Genomic DNA, 20071 nt, shown 5'->3' with positions numbered 1-20071 from the left:
AATCAAGGCCCCTAATGCAAAATTTTTATTCACAGACTCTTTATAGGATTCTGATCAAATGTACTTGAAAATATTCAATAAATATTACAATTATTTTGAGTAGAAGAAATAACCAGTTGAACCACGATGAACCTCTTCCACATCATATATTTTATATGTATTTTATTCTGTAATTTTTTAATGTATTTCTATGTTTTTCGACTTACGAACAATATTCTGACCATAACAACAGATAGGGGAGGCAGGGTAAATTGTGACACTTTCTGCATTTTGCATGTTAGAATTAATAGGCATAATAATATTAAAGAAATAAGTACATTGCCTTTAAATTTGATTCTTTTAAATTTAAATATTTTTCACCAATATATAACTTTCTACCAGCACACTGAAAGTCATTGTGACCTTTGAAAAAAAACAATGCCAAATGGCTCAACTTGCCCTATCTGTGGGGTAAGTTGTGCCACCTTCTGGCGTAAGTTGAGCCATAAAAACTATGTACAAAATGTATGAGGGAAGAACTAGCATGTCAAAATGTTTATTTAAAGTCTTTTCACTTGCTAATTCTCTGTAAATACTAACATGCTCTAAAAGTAAAAGAACTGTCATGTGAATTTGCTCCTTTCTGCCTGCATATCAATGGCTTTTAAGGTTAGTTTGTTAGTTTATTACCATAAGAATAACCATGGCTCAACTTGCGCCATGTTGGCTGGCGTAAATTACCCAGGTCCGAACTTAATACAATATTTTCACATCAACAGATTTCTTATGCATCCATAAAAGACTATGACAAGAATGAGAATCCATACCTGGACTAACAATATTGTTCTTATTTCTTCATTATATTTAAAGACGAGTGTGAGTAAAAAGCACTGATCTATTTCAGACCATTTTTTACTTTTTTGGCTGAAATTTGTATTTTCCCTCTAAAAATTGCTTTTTGTTGAAAAAAATGTGGTCGGGTTAAGGGTTATGTAATGGGTCATCAATACATGACACCACCACAATGTCTGACTCATTCATTATTGGCCTGGGGATGGTGGCTCAACTTACCCCGCCTTCCCTACCGGTGTGTTGGGTCAGTTGGTAGAGCATCTGTCTCACAACCGGGGGGGTCGAAAGTTTAAACCCCAGCCGTGTTGGATGAAAAGACATTAAAAGATGGAAGTTGCTGCTACCCAGTTTGGCGTTCAACAATCAAAGGGATGGAGCCTCGTCGATCTGGCGCTGCACAGCGGCTGGCAGGCCTATGATCAATTGGGCAAAACAAATTTCCGGAAATTTCATTTCTGATGTCTATTTCGAACAATAAAATATGGATAAACATTAGATTGAGTTTAAAGCGACCTTTCATTGACAAATCATGGGGAAATCAAGGCTTATCTCAGAAAAAAGGAGGGATTCAAGTCTTTCACTCGGAGGCTTGCCTGGGGATGTTATGTAATAGACGCCGGCATGTCTGGGAGGTCTAAAGGAGAGCAATAGTTAGTAGACTAACCAACCAGAAGTAAACTGCGTGTTTTCACTTTGAAACATGTAACTTTACAGAGATTATTTATTTTGGTTTACAATCAAGAGACCTGCTATGATTCTAGGAATTGGGATTGTTGGAAACTGGAACTGCTGATCCGAAGTAAATCACGAGTTCAGTCAAATTTGTGATGTCCAAACCTATCGCATAAGTCTGACGGGTGCTCACGATGGACGGATTATATTACGCAACTCAATTGGCCTTTTGCAAATTTCATATTAATTCAATTTCCCAATAATTTGTCAGTGGCTGGGCCTTTAATCAGTAAAAGGAGAAATAATAATATATTTGTGAATTTGGGCTATAACACTATTTGCATTAGTTTTGTACACAAATTTGTGGTGTTTAGCTATTAAAAGTCTGCATGCACATGCAAAATGTTTGCGTAATGTCAGAACACACCAGGTTGCAAATACACGCGACTTAAAAAGTCAACAAGTGGCGCATAAAAAAAAATTCGCACAGATTTATCACAAAATATGTCGAGGGGGGGGGGGTTAATTCAGCCTTTAGGTTTTGCGATAAATGCAGTCTTATTAGGGTTAACCTTGAAATAGACTGGGGTATTTTGGAGGCTTGAAAGAGTTATGATGGTAATTCAACAAATATTCCCAACATAGCCAAAGTTCATTGACCTTTAATGACATTTTACCTTGATCACGTGACCTGAATCTCCTGCAGGATTTTCACTGATACTTGATTACTCTTATGTCCAAGTTCCATAAACTCTCAACATTGTGATTCCATTTCAAAAGCTTTTTACATTAAAAAAAAAATTGCCTTGGTTAAAATTTTGTTTTGATTACCCCAACATAATCTAAAACTCAACTAAGTTTAAAGGGTCATATTGACCTCAGAAATCAATACTGCTAAGATCTTGGCTGAAATTATCAACTAAATATCCCTATGCATACTAGAAAGTTGAACTTATTTTTTAAAGATCACCTGATATTTAGAACCCATATTTTTAAAGTCGCATGACTTCTGGCCGGTATTCCAGCCTATCGGGTATTTGCAAGTTCACTGCTAGGCCGGAACACATGCCTATCGGGTACAAAGGGTTAATGTCCCTTTAAAAATAAAGGGATGGTCCGGGCTGAAAATATCTATATCTAAATGAATATAGTAAAATTCACAAAGCAAAAGGTTGAGAATTTCATCAAAATTGGATAACAAATAACAAAGTTATTTAATTTTAAAGTTTACCAATATTTTGTGAAAACAGTTATATGTACATTGACATGAATATTCATTAGGTGGGTGGATGTCACATCCCCACTTTCCTTTTTCTCATGTTATTACACAAAGTCATAACTGTTTCATTTCTTCATACATGTGTAAATGATGTGTCTCCATTATGATGAAAGAAGTTGCGGCAATAAATAACTAATGCCCTTTAATAAGTTGTCAATCCAATTGTTTTAGTTCTTTGTAGAAAATTTTTCATATTATTATAAATTTCATATAATAAAATACAAAAGAACAAGTAGGGATATGACATCATCAGTCCACCTAATGAATATTCATGAAGACATGCCTAGAACTGTTTCACCGGAATAATGAATATCTTTAAAATCCAATAACTTCATTATTTGTAATCAGATTTTGATCAAATTTTCAGCATTTTGCTCAGTGAATTTTACTCTATTCATTAAGATATATCTCCTACCTGGACTAACACTGTGGATGATACGGATTGAAAAAAGTCGGCTAACTTCCTTCATTACCTCTGAGGTAATTGGAGTTCCTCTATCAGCAAGCATTTATGAGGAAATCCTTGCCTTGAGTAGATGCTCTACAATATTTCTGCTACTGTAGCAGTATTGTCTACCAGCGTTAATATGTAGCAGTGACCTCTTGATGAACATGAGGTAATTGGCCCTTGGGAACAGCAACCCAAAGAAATGGTTCCTCTATGTTTGGCTTTAAGTGGAACCTTTCTCAGTCTTTCTTTCGGTATTAACCTCTGATAAGCACCGTCATACCTGATGAATCACTAAGAATCAGCTTGCAGACCTGGTCAAAAGAAATTAGAAAGTAGTTTATCAGCTGTCTCATTTGCGCCCAAGTGACATGAATACATACATGTATTAGACATTGATATTGCATAAAGTACATGCAAAGAAAATTTGCCCTAATCCTGGAAAATCAATGTGTAGTTCCAAACTTTATAGGGTGATCTTTATAGGGTGTGTTCAATGTCATTTCAAAATTTAATCGGCAACATGGATCAAGATTAAAAAACGTGATTACAAAACATGGATAGAATGAGAACCAAAGGGTGTGTTCAATGTCCTCTATTTCCGGTCGAATAGTAAACATCTTTCAAATCATGATTCGAAGGAAAATTTAAACATCGAAAAAGATGCGATTAAAAACGCAATCAACTCAAATTTTACGACCTTGACCATCACGAATGGACATTAAACACAATTTGAGATTTGAAGCGTGTTTAAATTTGCTCTCGTATAGGAAGCCTACACAAACTGGTGCCAGAACTGACCTTTCATGTGATGGGTCAAACTGCGCACTAAAGCTGCACTAACTAAAGAGGGAAATTTAAAGACGATCAACACGTAAACTGCTTTATGTTTTCAACACTGAACAGTGCAACGCTGATCGTGTTTGTGTTCAGTGATTTCTAATTTAGTTTTCAATGATTCATGTTGCTGTTTAAATTTGAAAATCGACATTGAACACACCTTTAGTTTAATTTTTTATTTATTTGGGACAATCTACAAACATTTCCAGATAAAGGCTATATTGTGATCGATTGTTCATCCTTCATAAGCCCTTTTTTCCAAGCTTCCTCCTGATATGACAAAGGAAAATGGCACATGGCTTGCAGAAATTATGTATCTTTCAATGTTATTGAAATCATGTGTGTGAAATTTCGAGAATCAAGAATTTACAATTTCCCAATCTGAAGCATGTTCCTTCAAAGGCATATTTATACAGATATCAGCCAGCAAAATCCAAACCTGGTAAATAATTTGTATGTAAATAATCCAACAATCTTTGACAGTCGCTATTGTTTTCTTTTAAGATGCACATAATTAGAAGGCGGACACTATCTTTGCATCAAAGGAAGGCTCACATTAACCGTCCATATCTTTGTAGTTCCGATCAAAATGTACATGTACATGAATGACCATCACGAAGAGGTCCATGGTACAATGTTCTAACATTGTACCATGGACCTATTAGCGACGGACATTTAACGTGATTCTTACCTTTAAATAGACAAAATCCGCCGCCTAAAGATTATGTGCATATTTATGACAACATACAGGTCTTTTGACAATATACATCTACCAAGGCGTAAGTGATCATTTGCAAAGGGACAGTTCAGTTTCTTGGTCTTAGTTTTGTTGCCTGATGCCCTGTGTCAGAAAATGCTTTTCAATCAACATGCATTAGATTTCGAGCAGAAAAATTGAAAGAAAAATTGGACAAAGATTACCCAGTGTCTTTGATTTTTCAAGATTTAAAGGATCTTTCATCTTGTGCACATACAGTTTATGCAAAAGCAATGTTAAAACATGAATCATTAGTTATAGTTCATAATTGTCAGAATGAAATATAAATAGGAAATGTGAAACATCACCAACTTTTAGTCTTAGTTCCAAATCACCCCAAATAAACTGAACTGTTTTGTGAAATAAAGCACAACACTGTGTTTATTTTTACACATGATATTTTAACATTTAAAATGAAATTGTTTAAGTGTGCTAGACCTTTAAAATCATTTGAAATATGAAGTCAATACCATAAATTTCCCATAAATATAGATCATAACTGATGGCTTTACACCTCCCTTTTAAAATGACTTAAATTCAACTCAACTCAACTTTACTCTGCAAATAAAATATAATAAAAAAAGGCACGTACATGTACAGTATTTATTTCACAGATGGAGGGTTCAAATGAAGCATTACTGTTATTATGATTTTTTCTCATTTTCATTGAACCCATTCTCATTTTCATTGGCCCCATACATGTAATTTACAGATCAATGCAAAATCTGATATTATGGGGCCAATGAAACAAACAATAATAAAATCATGTCTGGCAGAACAGTTTCCTTACTGGAGTTGCTGCCCTGGGTAAATAAGACACTAGTATAATCATTAATAGTATTGAAATGTCAAAGAGAGACAAAGAGAGAGGTTGAAAACTACATGTGAGTCATTACAGTGATAGAAAAGCTGCAGCAGTGGTTAAGATGAGTTTTGTCCCGGAGAAATGCTCGTTTGAAGTCATTTAGAGATTTGCATTTAACTTAACATGAAATAGGTAATGTATTCTAAAGAGAGGACAAAGAAAATAAAAATGTTTGTTGCAAAGGAAGATCGGTGGTAATTGTAACAATTATTGTTACAATTGCAATTTACTAAGATCTTTTACTGATTATTCAAAAAATACAGGACAATAGGAATCCCCAGCAAGGGTTGGTCGAGGCTCCGATATAATAAACAAGCAAACTCCATGCCAATCCCTGAAGGAAGGCAAATTGAATTACATGAACATACCTGAAATAGTTCCCGCTGTCAGCTTCAACATTATTTGGTCTCAAGACGCTAAACACTGTCTGTGTTACAGCTGATTCAGGTAGTTCTTGAAACAACTGAAATTTCAGAGATCAATAATAAAAGAAAATAAAAAATTAAGATATAGTGAGTATGCACTATGAAAAAAATGCATAACTAAAAGGGGCATAAAATCATATTACACATCAAGTTTTCTATAAAGATCAATGTAATCAAGAAAATGTGGGGACTTAGAAATATAGAATATGTAATGCATACTTCAGCTCATCAACCAATTAAGGAATTTATAAAATGTGTATCTTCCACATGGTTACTTTTTGAAGTAATTTGACTTTTATATTTCAGAGGACAATTTAAAATGTATTGCAATGAGATGTTGCATTTGAGTGAAACTGTCAAAGTTCTCAGTAATATAACATTACAAAATCCTTTAATACAAACAATAAAATGGACATTTGTAAAGCGCTGGTGTTCATCATGAGACAATGCTTTATGGTGCAATAAACAAAAGACACGGAAAAATGGAAACATGTTAGGCCAGAGAAAAGCTTCATTTACTTGAAAGCATATACAATGTACATATATGTGAATAACCAAGTTTTTAGTAATATTTTGAAGGTCCTGCTTGACAAAAAATATTGCACATGTCTTGTGGAAGTTAATTCCATAGCATATTGAAACAATCCATAACCCACATAAGTCATCGATAGTGGTACAGAAAGGATGCGCTGACAGTTATTTATGAGAAGATTGAGATTCAGTTGAGATAGAGAATTTCTTGATTAAATACAAGTGGGAAGAAATGCACACAGCATAAAGCGCCTGGGATGGGGCACCAGCCGCATACATTACTGGTTACTGATCAAGCACAAAAGAGAGGGATTGACTGCAGCCAATGTATGCAAATGCATATTCAGAAGACTCACAACAGAAATAAAGTATGTTTTGAACTGTAGTACATGTACATATCATAAATACATAACATACACATGTAGATCACCATACATGTGCATGTACTTTTAAGTATCCCAAATCGAAGGTGTCACGATGAAGCAAACCAATGTCAAAATATTTCATTTGTGCCCCCACCCTCCGGACTATGGCCACCTGCATGAAAGACCCTGTGTACAGTGTATGTAAAATATTGAGATTTGAGCCCCATTTATAGTATCAATATTATATGAAATCAATAACAAAATTAATGAAGCCAAGCCAAAAAAATGAATATTTTCCACAATTCACTTACTCTTAATATCCTTTCATCAGAAATTCAATGGAGGGGCACATCCCCCAAAAATAAACTATTCCACAACCAAGAAAAAGAAAGCAAAGGAAAAACTATGAAATGTGGCCGAATGTTCTGTGTATACATGTACATGTATCATGTCAAAATGTTCAGGTGTATACTGTAAGTATCATGTTCAAAAGTTTAAAAATTTTGCCCCATATGCCACGTTCTGCGTCCCTAGTAGTATTTGGATAATTATGTTAACAAAGAAAAATTAATAGAATCATGAAATAGCAATGAAAGTTACTTTGGTTTAAACATATTGTACAATCCTAGAAAAATCATCCAGATGCTGTCTGCACTACCGGTATATAAACTGGTGTCTCGCGGTGTACATGTAGTTATTTATACTGTAGGTTAAAATGAATTTACCTGAAATGATACTGATAACAATATACAAATACTTGAGATATTATAATGTTGCCTGGGGACACACTTTCAAGTCTTATCTTGATAAGTTGAGATTATTAAAGAAAAGGGCAATACGACTTATGTACATGTATCCATCATTGTCGTTCAATTGCGTATTGTTTATGTTCAAACTACAATTAATGCCTCAAGAGTATACATTACAAAATACCCCTCCAGAACTAACAAATAGATACATTATAATACATGTATGCATGCCACAGGGATCATGGTCATTAGCCTTTTGCGAGAACAAATGTCACTCTGAAATCCTTTCATATCCTGCATTAAAGAATGAAACAGTATGCCTGTTGATATGAAAAAATAGTACAACTCTTTCCATGTTCAAAAAGTTCTTGAAAAGTTATGATCAGTTTTATGTGTTGTGTGGATGGGTGCGTTTGTGGCTGCCAAGTGTATGTGTGCCCCGCTCACAAGCCTTGCTTTTAAAGGGGTCCTAAACCAATTCAGATACATGTACATGTACAACACTGTACATGCCATAATCTAATTGATATGAGTTTATGTAGTCCTAGATGCATTGTATATTTATTTAATTATATTTATAATGTGATATTTTGGTTTTAAATTCAGTACACGCATGTAAAATTGAATTTTAACTATCCCTTCAAATCTAGAAGAATACCCTAGAATTAATGTATACCTTCTTTTTTCTGTTATTTGTCAAGTCCCTGATGTTACCTACAAAATTACCTGAAATTGGTCCTAAATTAAATTGTGTGAAAATACATACATGCATGTACATCTAATGCAGTAGTATAAAAATTATTCAAATCTTGAAAGAAATTGGCACATTATCATTATTTGCATTTAAAAAATGAAAAAAAAGTGAATTGCTGGCATATGATGTACATGTACAGTATGCACATGGTATCATTAAAGGGTTTGTTCAATCTATTGAGCAGTGGGTTGAACACATCCTCAACAAAAGTAAATTTATAGATTGTATAATGGACAAATGAATTCTCAGGTGCCATGTCCCTCTACTCTGTCCCTCATGTCCCTTGACAACGATAAAGGAAAAAAGGATATTTGTAAAAAGAGAGGAAAGGAGGGTAAGATATTATGTTATTGTCTGAATATTATTTCAAAATCTATCACAATATCAGATTTTCATGCTAAGGTCAACAAAGTTGCTCTCTCGCTGGGAAATACTGTCAGACACCAAGTTTCGACTCATTGCACCAATGTTTATTTTGCCAAATACAAGAGTCCTTCAACTCTTTGCCTGTTATTTTCCTGCTCTTCAACACCAATATGCCTATAAAAAGGGCAGAACATTTGAAAAAGAAAAGCAAAATAATGAACCAATTCAAGACAGAAAATTGAATTGACTTTTTGCTGGTTTTATTATCGATCTGTAGACATGGTTTAATAATAATAATTGTTAACCAATTGAATTGACTATAAACCTGTGTGAAACTCATAAATGGTCAAGAAGCTAGGCCGACAAAATGATGGTGTGCACTTCAAGTTTTGTATGCCAGACCTGCACAGTACAATGCTGCATTGGAAGACTTCTTTTTATACTGTAGAAGTACTCTCTTTAGAGTTTCTGCTCATAGAGGTGGGTTATAAATGGGTGATTTGAAGCAGATAAATATAAACAGCAATGGTAAAATGGAAAGTAATTTTCCTGGGTTTTTGGCAGAAACGTGCTGTCACTCACCATGGCAACACAATCTCAAACACATTTGGAATAGAGAATTGCTTTAAAGTTTTTAGCTGAAGACCAATGTGGATGCTAACTTTTGATGAACCCTGACCAAAACCCTGAGAATAGCAGTTTTTCTGTGTTTGTGGCTTTAATTGCAATGACCACAGCAAAAAAATTTCTGACAATGCAGTTGCACAAATTGTCTTTAATACACATCTTTACTGCATAAAAAAAAAGAATGTGAGAGTTACATGTAAATTTCATAAGAATTCGTTGAAAACTGATGAAGCGGTTTGAAGAGCAAGATTCATGGCAACATGATTTCTGACACATGCAACAAATATATCTTGCACATCTTTACCTCAAGGCCAATGTGCATGCCAAATTTTATGAAAATTGGTAAAACTGAGGAAGTACATGTGTAGTTTGAATCACAATGTTTTTACCTAATTTTGGCCATATTTGCACTGATGGGCAATCCTACAATATGCTGTATTACTCCCTTAACCCTAATTTGGATTCTTCTTATTCAGATCTTGGTTGGGGATTGCTCACGACGAAAATTGATGAATGGTAGAAAACGATGTGATCACACAGTTACATAACCAAATTTCACTTAGTTTTTGGTGCTAATTTACATACATGTATAATTTATAAAGCCCTTGGCTTGAACTGCTAGTTCTGAGACCTAATCCTCTGTCGTGAATTAGCATACCGGTACTTAATAAAGCCTGATTTGCTTACTTTAGCACTAGCCCTTTTAACTTCATTAAACTGAAGCGCAAGCCCAAGTACATCAGTTGGCTAGAGAAATATGATACTGTTGATTACCAAAAGAAACCCACACTGCAAAACACTGGTGTTTATGTAAAACCAGCCTGGTATCTATATCAGTCCACATCACAGAAGCATTGAAACAACACCAGACCTGCAAACCTCTGGAAATGAAAAACTTGTATTCTGTGAACAAAAAAAATGCATATTTCCCAAAAAACTGTACTTTTATTTCATAATGAAATACATTGTGCGAAAGCTCATCGCGGCGCTCAAGCTGCATGCAAGCTGTAATGTGCACTGGTTTTAACAAAATGATTGAAAAAAATTTCCTGAAATTACATTGATTCAAAACCCATTTGTGTTATTTTTCAATTTTTTTCTCTCACAAAATCATAGTTTTTAAAGAAAAAACATACTGACGTATTCTGGTTGCAAAAACATACTAAATACGCCCAAAACGTACTGGTTGGCAGCTCTGCAACAACACTTAAGAATCAAAACCAATATTGGTTTTGCACTGATTGGTGTTGGTTAAATGCCAAATTAGTGTTAGCGTAGTTACACCAAACCGGTGTTGTTTTAACACCTCTCCAGTATGGACAGATATACATGTACATGTAGATACCTGGCTGGTGTTAAATTTACACCAACCTTTTTTGCAGTGCACCTGAAACGTCATGTGTGACAGTGCGTTGATACATGGAGGCCTTACAGCTGTACATTTGATAGGATTTAACACACCCTGATATCGCTGTATAGTTTTATTGGTTTTTTCTTTGAAGTCTTGCACAAGTTTTCAGACCAATTTCACAAAGAATACCTCACATTTTTGACGTGTAGATTTTTTAATTGATGATATCATCTTCAAGAAATGGTGATTTATTTATGTATTGTGTGCATATTCAATGGAAACTGCCTTCCTTCATCTCAAATTATCACAAAACTTAATGAATTTAGTGGTAATTATGACTTAATAATAGCCTGCAGAAAATTAAAAAAAGAAAATTAAAATTAAAACCTACAAATACATGAGAAATTTAATAAACAAAGAAGTTCCATATAAAAGTAGAAATTGCCCCTTCCCCTCAATCTCAGGTACAGCAATTGCCCCTCTATGAGAAATAGATCTGCCATTTGCTATAATGATACATGGATGTCTAGACTAAATACTTTTGCCTATAGGGGTGTAAGTTAAGAAAATGTGAAGGGTTATTCATTTAATTTTGACTTGTTCTCATTTCTTTATTTCTGCATCAACCTTGTTCAAACTTGGTACAAATGATCCTTGGTTGATACCATGTGTGTGTTGATGAGGTCAAAGGTCATCTAGGGGTCAAAAGGTCAAAGATAGGAGGCCATTAGTCATTTTTTTTTACAGATTTTGGTTTAAATCAATTTTTTTTGTTTGCATCAATATTGTTCAAACGTGAAATACAAAATCAGAGGGTAATACAATATTTTTATTGATGAAGATGATAATTTCTAAGGTTATTTAGGGGTCAAAAGGTCACTTTTGCTCACTTTGTTATTCAAGGTCAATTGTTCGAGCTTTCTAGGGGTCAAAATTTAACTTTTGATACCGGTAGTTTTTTTATGTATTGTATTCAAATGTATTCGAACTTGGAACAAATTATCAGTGGGTGGTACCACATATTTGTTAAAGAGGATGGAGAGGTCAAATGTCATCTAGGTGTAAAAATGTCAAATGACATATTTCTGCATTAATTTTGCCCAAACTTGGAACAAAACGATCAGTGGGAAAAATTACATGTGTTATTGAGGATGGAGAGATCAAAGGTCATCTAGGGGTCAAAAGGTCATATTGCATGTTTTTTTGAACATTGCAACATCAGGGAAGACTCATGGTTCGTAATCCACCTTGCAAAAACAAAGTTTGTATCAGAACAAGTTTTTTTAATGTTGAAGAAATTCTTTGTCATGTCTTTTGCAAACCATTAAAAAAATACATTTTACTTGAAGTTTAACAGTATTCTGCATTGTGTGAATAGTTGAGTTGTTTCATTATTGATGTGATCTAAAAATGGAAACAGTTTAAACCCATTGACTCATTTGTAATAGATATGTGGTGCATTTTGCTTGATTGTAAGAAAATCAGTATGGGGTCGGACGTACACTGTCTGAATGCATGTCAACTTTAATCAAGCATAACTCTTCACCAGCATCAGATTCATTTGTTAATTCCATCTTATGTGAAAGACAACTAACCAAACAGTATGTATATTAAAAAAATCCAGTTTAGAATGTCTATGTTTTGAGTAACTGATCTTCAAAGGGGGTCGGACGTACAGTGTGCAAATATTTTGCACAATGTACGTCCGACCCCAAATAGATCAGCCTGTAACTAAAACAAAGCAATGCCTATCAATTTCTTTGCTTCATTTCTTGTAAGATTCATCCTTTAGCTAACAGCTCATATTAGAATTTTAGTACCTGCAACACAAAAATCACAGAGATTTTGACATGAAATCTAAAAGCATAAAACCTGCTTTCGTCTGATGTACGTCCGACCCCTCACATTTTTGCCCATATTTTCTATTCTTCATATTGCAGCCTGGTCCTGTCATGCTGTAATGATAACCTAGGTCACATGTTATGATATACTAAAATAAATAAAACACTGCTATCAAATTAAAGGAGATACAGCTCTTAAATGTGTCCGAATGTACGTCCGACCTTTATGGAATGACCCTATTATCATACACACCAAATTATAATGAGCCTATAACTAGGTTAAGTTAACTACTGAAAAGTTATCGCATTATTAGGACTTCAGATGGGTGAGATGAAAACATGTCAGTATGACCTTGACCTTTGACCTCAAGATCAATGGGCTTCCTAGGACCCATGCTACATGTAGTATCGTACACACCAAATTATATGAGCCTAGGTTATTAAAGTTACACTGAAGTTATTGTGTTTACAAGGACTTCAGAAGGGTAAGATGAAAACATGTCACGGTGATCTTGACCGTTGACCTCAAAATCAAAAGGCTTCATGGGATCCATGCTAGTACATGTATTTATATGAGCCTAAGTTATAAGTTAAACTGAAGTTATCACATTTACAAAGACTTGAATACAGTGACCAGCAAACCATTTGTCAGATTATTGGCATGAAATGTAATCAACTATTTTTATTCAAAGCCTGTAGCCCATGTCAAGTTCGCTGATTATTCTTTTTTTCTATTGCAAATAGAGCATATGAATGCACAAGCCAATCACGTTTATGGTATGATGCCTACTCCCACCACTGCAGTGCAATTCCTCCATGTAGACTTTAAGTAACCCATATGCACTTCATAGATCTGGGTTACTTTAGTAGACCTATGGAGGAACAGGATGCCACAAAGCCAGATCAAGTCTCAGGGTAGCAAATCCTGGCAGAAATAGACTGAAAAATATAGACCGACTTCTCAGTAAAACACAGATGGGCAATGTGGCATTTGACTGCAGCAACTCCTTGGGTAGAGTTAACTCAGGCATAATTAAGACTTTAAGGAAAATGAAACCTTTGGAACATGACAGCTCATGCCAAAATAGAAAAAACAACAAAGAAGTAAACCAACAAAGATTTGAGAAAATTGAATAAATAAGAAAGTTATGACCATTTTTAGTTTAGATCATTATTTTAATGCAGATCTTCCTATTAGCAATACAACAAAGATTTGTGAAGTCACATGTGAACAACTTTCCTATTACTTTTGTATATATCTCACTTAAACTGCCTCTTTTATCACATCTATCAGTAGATCATTCATACAGTGTAGGAGGGCATGTAATACAGATTAATTCAAAGAATACATGTAAATCATAGATGAAATATAAGAGAAAATTAGGGGGCATTTTAATTCTGTAAAAGGGAAAGTTGTAGTTGGTCACATGTGACATCACATATCTTTGTTGCATTGCCAATGGGAGGATCTCCATAGCATTAGTTATCGCAATATTCAAATGATCATAACTTTCTCATGATTTGTCCGATCGTTCTCAAATTGTCTAATTCTTTGATTTTTCTGTTTTCACACATGCCCACTTGTCTAGGTTTCATTCCCTTTGATGTTAGGGTAATATGATCAGCCAGCACCTCAGGCCTCATTCATGTCTCAGAATCACAATCCGCATAATTTGGTAATTTGCGAAGGTTTACTAAACGCTGTTGTTGGGCCCCCTTCCCCATGAGCATAATCAAGCAATTTAAAAAAAATTCTGAAACGCAGTGTCCGGTCTTCCCGGATTCAATTTCAATCTTACTTGTCTTAACAAAATGACTGGCTGAAATGACCGAAATATAACGTTAGATCTAGAATGAGGGTCTAGAGACTAACATTAGACCGACAATGATCTAGTCTAAAATAAAACCCTAATTTTTTCAAATTTGTATATTTTTTAGACACACTTTTAATATAGAAGAATGTAAGGATAATAATAATTGTCATTTATATAGCACTTTATCAATCTACGACTGCTCAAAGTGCTTCACAATTATTATTACCCAGTCACTGGATTCATAGCATTTCAAGCAGCCTGTTAGGCGCACACTTGCTAAACCAACCACAATGAGTTGTTTCCTACTGTAGGCCTACCCATTTAACACCTGGTGAGAGTGGCAAAGTGTGGATTGATGCCTTGTCAAAGGACGCTAGGCTATGGTGAGATTCAAACACACGACCCTCTGATTACAAGGCGAGAGTCAGAACCGCCACACCACGGCGCTTCCATGGAGAGAAAAGTAAAATGCCACTTTCAGAATTTGTATCTGCAACTGTGCATCAATGTAAAGCAAGCAGGAGATCAATAAATATTACAAAAGTCATGGAGGAAAAACCCTATAAGAATCTATACCATGAACAACTTTGAAGTTTTATGAATAAAAGGGCATACAATTCAAGAGTATACCTTGCCGCGCGTAGCAGCGCATTGCACTTTACAAAGGATTACAGTCCCAGTCATTGCATTTGTGTAAGTTGTACTTTTGCTGCTGAATAAAATCTGCACATACATATTGTACTCTCCTTTAAACAAGTAATATCTCCTTCAATATTACACATCATGAGTAGACAGGAATAATCATTGTTTCTGGGGTTTCTTTAAGAAATTCTGACATTCCACTGTCAATCCCTTTGAGAGGAGTCAACATAGTTCAGAGTAACAACCAATGCACAACCTGACTAAAGCTTTAGGTCTAGATCTACATGAGTTGATTCAAATGGATGATTCCACCCCAAAAAAAAGTTGATTTGAATAAAAAGAGAAAAATCCAACTACTACATGTAGTAGCATAACGCTGAAAATTAAAAAAAAAATCGGATGTAAAATAAGAGTTATATTTTAAAGTTTCGCTTAATTTCACAAAACAGTGGGTATGTAAATGAGGGAACTGATGACATCACTCACTATTTCTTTTGTATTTCATTATTTATATGAAATACAAAATTTTCTTATTTTATCCACATTGTTCTGTGGAAGAGTTTTATTTTTCCCTGGACATGTGGAATTACCATTGTTGAACATTTTTTATTCAGTCAAGTTGGTCCTCATTGTCAAATATGTAAAAATTGAAATATTGTATAATTCAAACAATAAAAAACATAAGAAATAGTGAGTGACATCATCGATTCTCTCTTGCATGTCACTATTTTGTAAAAAATAAGCGAAATTTAAAATGTCATAACTTTCTTATTTTACATCCAATTTTGATGAAATTTTCAGCATTATGCTTGTCTGATTTTTCTTTCTATTGAAATCAACATTTTTCTGAGGTGGACTTGACCTTTCAGCACTATTCTTTTTCCTACTTCACAAGCTTTAAAATGGTACCAAATTTGTTGGGATTCCTTCAAGATTTCAGAAAAAGTCAATAGGGTCCATCTCTTCAATGTAACTAAATTCGGCCCTCAATATATTCTTTTACAGAAAATTTTTTTGCATATTTTCCCCTGTAAATTTTAAATATCCCTGTTAATATTTCAGAATATGAGTTGATTTAATCATCATTTTTTGTCTTATTTCAAAATTTTTTTCTATGGTATGGAATTTGTTGGGATTCCTTCAAAATTTAAAAAAGTCCTTGATCCCTTGCAAAGTATATTTAAAACTTGAATTTTAGGCATAAAGTAAAAATAGGTGGTAGCCAACTGCGGGCCATTCCACTTTAAGTGGCGAGGTTCTCGGGGCTAGTATTATTGTGTTGGAATGGATCGCTGTTTTTGTTGGTCGTTGTAAATCATTTCCACACCCAAATGATCTCCTCTCAGTGTGTCTGTCACAAGGTTGATGAGCTGCTACAATGTAGGTACTATTTGCTTTATAGATACTGGTGCTAGAAGTTGGCATTGATGCTTTTGATGAAGTCAAAGAATGGATCAAGATAAATTCCTAATAATTGTAACATCTCTTTATTTCTCGTCTTGGCATGAGGGGGGCGTGAGCCGTAGTATGGCCAGTCTCCCCCCCCCCCCCAGTCTGCAGTCCTCCTTGTCTTCGCACATGCCTGTCTGCATGATTCTAATAGTAATAGAGGATACAAAATAACTTTGGAATGCAATGGCATGATCGACAATGAGAACAACCTTCCACGGCATACATTTTTTTTCCTGAACGTTACTACACAGTATATAGTAATAGGAAGCACTGGCACTGCCGCACGCCCATTTCAAGAAGTTCGATCGGAGAAAGAGAGAGGGGCAGGCATTTGGGAAGGGGGAAGAGGAGTACTCGACCATAAAAGTGGCAGGTATGTGCCACGGGTGAGACAAAAACAGGGCCGGGGCTTTGGAGCAGGATTATTGTAAAAGGAGGGTCCTCGGAACGGGCTTCGGAACTACAAATGTTTGTAAAATCGGGGGTCCTTGGAACAGCACATCAGTGCGCTCGTGCAGAGGCGATGGTCGGACAGCGCCCTGCGGGCCGCTTTACACCAAAAATGCAGATCAATGCAGCCGGAACAGATTTCTTTCTCCTTTTTCTCCATAAAAAGAAAATGATATGCTTTGGAGCGGCTTTCTTTGTTTCTTTTCTCAATGAGATAAAAATGCTATGAATTGGAACGGAAATTTCAGTGTAAAAATGGGGGTCCTCTCCGCGGCACACCCACCATGCATTACATACTGAGTGCCTCCCCCCTCCCTGGGTAGGCATACACTACAAGGGGAAGTGTATACTGAGGTTATGTTTGTTTCCCTCTATGTTACTACACAAAGATCTAGGAAGCGTTTGCGTCACCGCACGCCCGGAGAGGGGAGATGGAGGGGGGGGTTACATATTGAGGACAATTGTTTAATGTGATATGGAATTGTCCTGGGGGGAGGGGGAACTCAGTATATAATGCATAGTGGGTATGTGCCGCGGAGGGGGCCCCCATTTTGACACTCAAATTTCCGTTCCAAGGCATAGCATTTTTGTCTTATTGAGAAAAAGAAATTTGCTCCAAAGCATAGCATTTTCTTCTTATCGAGAAAAAAGACAGAAATCCGCTCCGAAGCTTCGCATATTTTCTGTTACGCCGTTCCGGCCGTATTGATCTGCTACAATGAGCCGCACTTTTGGTGAAAAGCAGCCGCAGACCGCTGTCCTGTCCGACCATCGCCTCTGCGCTAGCGCACCCGGCGCCCGTACCGCCAGGCTAGCTGCATGCACGTTCCATAGGGATGCATATGCACTCACACTCAGGTGACCCGTTCCAAGGACCCCCGTTTTCACAAACATTCACGTACATGAAGCTACATGTACGTGTACATGTTGTATTATTTCAACACTACTTATGAATACTTCTATACATGGCTACATGGATACGTGCACTACGAAGGCTGTTATTAATAACCTGTTTATCGATGGTCCTGTCGAAAATCGCTTGTTTCTGCCACTTAGCGATATCGATAATCTTTCTCTCTGTCGATAATACCCGCTATAAAAACTATTATGCAGGGACACAGACTGATTTTTCGCGTTTTCAGAGAATTCAAGGAAACGGCCCTTTGAAAGTGGCTTATCAAACGGAAAATCACAGAAAACTTATTTTTCATCAAACTGCACAGAACAGCAACATAAATTATTCCAAAATCTCAACGAAATACTAGCTCACTCCCACTTTGCTTTTATCATACTAGAAGTGGGGTGATCGATCGTGACAATCCAAACATCATGACGTGACTATACTCGACTCCATTCGATCGAATCGAAAACATCACAAGCGCAACTACATGTAACATTCCTGCCCTCTACGTTCGAACAGAACGCGAAGCTACATGTATACAGCAGGATATCAAAATGGCGGATAGGCGAAAGAAATTGACTGCTCGGAATGTCCAAAAAGCCCCAAATTGTGGATAAAACTTCATCCAATCCTAAAATCGTGAAAGGTGATGCATGCTAAATATGATTGTTAAAAGATGCTATATCATGTAGTCATCACTCACACGTACACTGTACCGTATTGCGAGGTATAATAGTAGATAGATCTAGTACATGTATACTAACCTTGTACCATGAACCGCGTTTGGCAGTGGATTTCTAGCTAGTGCCTGGGTCGCGCGTGCTTGGATCTCAGTTCTGGTGTCAACACTATGGCTTGATTTTTCAGTGCGCGGTGGCATGGCCTGGGCTACATTGTATGGCTACGGGAGCCTACAATAAACTACAAAGTAGGCCTAGGCCTAGTGTACAATACATGCCATAGGCATAGCTCCGCGCTCCCCGGCTCAACATCGAGGAATCGCACACCATGATGACTCAATTAGGCCTAGGCTATAAAAAATCGACTTCAGACAGTCACAGTGCAGTCATTTAATTATTCATTTATTGGCATTGCGTGCTAAAAACTAAAAAGTAAAAGTAATGGATTTGGAGCAAAGACATGGGGCACCATCATCACGTATCTCAGTCACCATCTCGACTAGACAGGATTAACCGTCGTTTCTGGGGATTTATTCAACAATTTCTGACATTTTACTGTAATCCTGGAGCCAACGTAGTTCAGCGGAACAACCAAATTCAAAATACAGAGACTGAAGCTTTTTTGGTCTAGGCCTACATCTCGACAGGTTTTAGGAAATTTGAAACTTCCATACTTACCATTAAATTCTATAATTACATCGTCCTGTAGGCCTACTCCTGTTTTCCCGATTTGTAAGACGAAGTACCAGTACGACAATTACCAGACGGTGGACTGTACTGTTTCCAGAAGAAGTAAAAACTGCAGGATGGTAGTTGGTACGGAGTATGGTTGGTCGGTCACCCGGCAGTTTCGGCCGGGACAAAACCTTTTTTCCGCTGTGACGCAGCGGCGCGGCGTGCTTGGGCGCCAGTGCAGTGCTGGCCAGCTGGCCTGGCTGGATGACACTCAGCGCGCGCCGCGCGCGCTTTAGTGCAGTACGCAATCGTACATTTATAAACTGGTTCAAATTATAATTTCGATGCTCTCTCTGTGTATAAAAAAGGTACTGCACCCGCAGAATTACAGACTTGCACAGTCATTAACTGATAACTTTTTTAATTTGTAAGAATTAAAATTCTCTTCCGTTTTGTGATGATTATGTTTATAATTTAAATGATGAAATTATTTAATTCATCTGTATTATACTGATTCAAAATCATAATTCTTTACATAAGTTTACTGATGTCATTTGGTGAAACAGGTGGTATTCCGAAACAAAACGACCATGTTTGGCATTAAGTGATAGAAGAGCTGTATGAATGACCGACAATTGCGGTGGCCGGGTCACGACATATGTAATATATGCGCCAAGTTCAGTACAAAAAAAGTAGTATAAACATGTAAGTAGCTCCATGAAACAAGTGGCTGTAGCGGAGTGAGTGGTTGCTTCT

At 36.2% G+C, this 20071-nt stretch overlaps 1 long non-coding RNA gene across 2 annotated transcripts; it reads right to left on the bottom strand.

Moving 5' to 3' along the window:
- Nucleotides 1-1006: 1006 nt before the first annotated feature.
- Nucleotides 1007-19846, bottom strand: LOC121411154. 2 transcript variants are annotated; one of them, XR_005969431.1, is made up of 4 exons: nt 19319-19839; nt 6061-6155; nt 3198-3544; nt 1007-1244 (listed from the first exon to the last, which is right to left on the bottom strand). It is a non-coding gene; the product is annotated as an uncharacterized LOC121411154 (long non-coding RNA). The 2 variants fall into 2 exon arrangements; XR_005969430.1 differs by lacking the exon at nt 1007-1244 and having other exon boundaries at nt 3111-3544; nt 19319-19846.
- Between the last annotated feature and the right edge of the window lie 225 nt (nt 19847-20071).

The sequence above is a fragment of the Lytechinus variegatus genome, chromosome 3 (assembly GCF_018143015.1).
Source record: "Lytechinus variegatus isolate NC3 chromosome 3, Lvar_3.0, whole genome shotgun sequence".
Taxonomy (NCBI): Eukaryota; Metazoa; Echinodermata; class Echinoidea; order Temnopleuroida; family Toxopneustidae; genus Lytechinus; species Lytechinus variegatus.
The sequence above is the reverse complement of the archived record's forward strand: the minus strand, read 5'-3'. Positions and strand labels throughout refer to the sequence as shown.